The following is a 3,235-nucleotide window of genomic DNA, read 5'->3' as shown; positions in this document are numbered from 1 at the left end:
GTAATTAAACAAAATGGAAAAACAATTCCATTGAATAAGAACTCTTTAATTTATCTAGAATCCTGGTGCTTGAGGGAAGCTGGTTAATTTAGAAGAGGAGGAGATCTATGGAAATGTATTGAGGAGAGTCTGCAAAGCTTCTTCTGGGCTCTCTCGAGGGATTGGGGCTGATGGTACCAGTTCTTTAAATGTCTGATTTCGGTGAAAAATTCAAGGATTTCTCCTGTACCACTTTGTCTTCTCCTTGAGATAGCATTGACCTAAGTCCTCTCATGTCTAACAGTTGTTGTAACCATTAGGCCTTGGCAGGTAGAGAGGGAGAGAAAAGAAAGGAAAACAGGGGACAAGAATTATCCTAACATCACAAGCTGCTGATCCTCTAGCATGTGCTATTGTGTCCGTGTCATGCTGTCCCATATAACAATTATTTTTCTGTTTTTTAAAATTCTATTTTTCCATCTTTACTGAGGTATAATTGACAAAGAAAAACTGTATACATTTAAGGTGTATGACGATGTTTTGATACGGTATACATTGTAAAATAATCACCACAATCAAGGTCATTAACATATTCGTCCCCTTGCATAGTTACCTCTTTTTGTGTGTGTGGTGAGAACATTTAAAATCTACCCTCTTAGCAAATTTCAGGTATACAGTACTGTAGCCATATAGCATTTTAAAGCTTAAAAGAATTACTTGCCAGGATATTAAAATGTCATTTAAAAATATCCAGATTTCTGGCAATGGGAAGCCCTAGCAACCTGGACTTGTGGCACTAAACTTCCACAGGGTGACCGTAGGCTCTTGCTTACCCACCAGGTCTTCTTCACTTAGTGAAGGTATTTTCTGGTTAGACCCTGTAGACATTTGAGTTTGAAAACCCTAAGTGATGTACTTTAATAAGAGGAAGGGGATTAAGGAGACTGTGTGTGTACTTGCATGGAAGAGATGATCTCAGATGGAGTCAACTGACAGAAGTAATAAAAGATAAAAAGAGAAAAGGAGGTGAGTCACGCATCATCAGGAAGAGTCAGACAGTTCCTCATGTGGCCACCAGGTGGCCTCGCAGCTGCAGCACTGCTTGGTGCTGTTTGAGGGGACTTCTGATTGGCTGGAAGAGGTAGTATGCAAATATCCAGGATACTTTGATATACATGAAGTTTCCAAGTTAACAATCAAGATTTCCATGCTTGGCTGGTTACTACTATTCTTTGAGCTAAATCCTGGGATCCCCAGTGAAAAGGGCGTGCCTATATTTCTGATATAAGGGCAGTTTGGCTGTGGTACTGGTACTCACTAGGAGGACTTGGCTGACCTTGATAAATGGGTGGGGTCCACCTCCACCCTCATTGTTCCATGTGAGACTGTCCATAAGCTCTGTGCTGGTCACAGATGGGGGACTGCCTCCTCTTACCATGTCACAATTAGATGCTGCCTCTCCCTGTCCCTGTGTCACTTGGGAGTTTCTGAGTTGCTACTGCAGACCTCTGGGGCATCATGCTCAAGTTTTGGAGGGGACCAGTTCCACCTGGGGAGCTTTTTAACATGCTGGGTCCATCTCAGACATTGTGAAACAGACTCTTGGTGTGGGGCTTAGGAATCTGCCTTTAGAAAAAAGCAACCACGGGGGTCTTTAGCCTGCACTTTGAGAAACATCGCTCTGGCTGAAAGAGTTTTGGGTTATGGGTTCATGAAAGCCAGTAGCCCATGGTGTTCAGACCAGTTATAGCTTGGGCAAATCCCTTTCCTCAGTTTTCCTATCTGTGAAATGAGGGCTTTGGATGGGCTTGTCTCTAGGCTCCCTTCCAGCTGTGCAAGTTGGAGTTTGATAGCTCCGCCTCGGTTTGGCTGATTCCAGATGTGGATATTCATTTCTCCTCCTTTCAGACCCACTTCTCCAAAGGCTGTGTTACTTCCTGCTGCTCTTGGACCATGTGTACCCCCAACCCCATCTACAGAACTGGGGAGGGGCTAAGGTGGAAGGCTCCTGAGTACCAGGGAAGAGTCTGCCCATTAGCCTTCCTGCATTCTGACAGCCTTTCTCCTCCATGAGCATATGCTACAGACCTGCAGAAGGAAGCTGTATCCAAGATGCACAGCAACTAGGACCCTGCAGGGGCTGTTCCTGGGGTGAATGTGACATGGAACCCTTTCTGTGTTTCTATGTTCTGTGCCCCAGAGCTAACCTCTAGCTTATATATGGAGGTGTTATCAACTGGCTGTCTCCCCCAAATTTATGTTGAAGCCCTAACCCTCAATATGACTATATATAGAGATAGGGCCTTTAAGGAGGTAATTAAGGTTAAATGAGGTCATAAGGGTGGGGCCCTGATCAATAGAACTGGTGTCCTTATAAGAAGAGGAAGAAAAATTAAAAAAAAAAAAAAAAAGAAGAGGAAGAGACACCAGACCTCTCTCTCTCTCTCCCTCTAGCTCTCTTTCTCTCTCTCTGTATGAGCACATAGGAAAGGCCAGGCCAGGACACAGTGAGGTGGCCGTCTGCAAGCCAGGAGGAAAGGCTTCACCAGAAACCAACCCTGCTGACACCTTGACCTCAGACTTTTAGCCTCCAGAACTGTGAGAAAATGAGTGTCTGTTGCTTAAGCCCCCTATTGTATCTTGTTATACACACATATCTTGTGTAATTGCACTTTTTACAGATATTGTGTTTTTGACAAATTGAAGGTTTGTGGCAACCCTGCATTGAGCTAGTCATTCTCCCCACAACATTTGCTCACTTCGTGTCTGTGTCACATTCTGGTAATTCTCAGACTATTTCAAACTTTTTCATTATTGTTATATTTATCATGGTGATCTGTAATCAGTGATCTTTGATGGTATTATTGTAATTGTTTTGGGGCATCACAAATCATACCAATACGACCACAAACTTAATTGATTAATGTTGTGTGTGTTCTGGCTGCTCCACTGACTGGTCATTCCCCCACCTCTCTCCCTGTCCTTGGGCCTGCCTATTCCCTGAGACACACCAATATTAAAATTAGGCCAGTTAGTAACCCCACAGTGGCCTCTCAGTGTTCAAGTGAAGTGTCAATCGATGTGGCAAACTTCATTTTTGTCTCATTTCAAGAAATCGTCACGACCACCTCACCCTTCAGCAGCCACCACCCTGATCAGTCAGCAGCCATCAACATGGAGGCAAGACCCTCCAGCAGCAAAAAGATGATGACTCACTGAAGGCTCATGTGATGGTTAGCATTTTTTTTTTTTTTTC

The sequence above is a fragment of the Leucopleurus acutus genome (genome assembly GCF_964270905.1).
Source record: "Leucopleurus acutus genome assembly, chromosome: 7".
Lineage (NCBI taxonomy): Eukaryota > Metazoa > Chordata > Mammalia > Artiodactyla > Delphinidae > Leucopleurus > Leucopleurus acutus.
Note: the sequence above shows the minus strand (reverse complement) of the source record.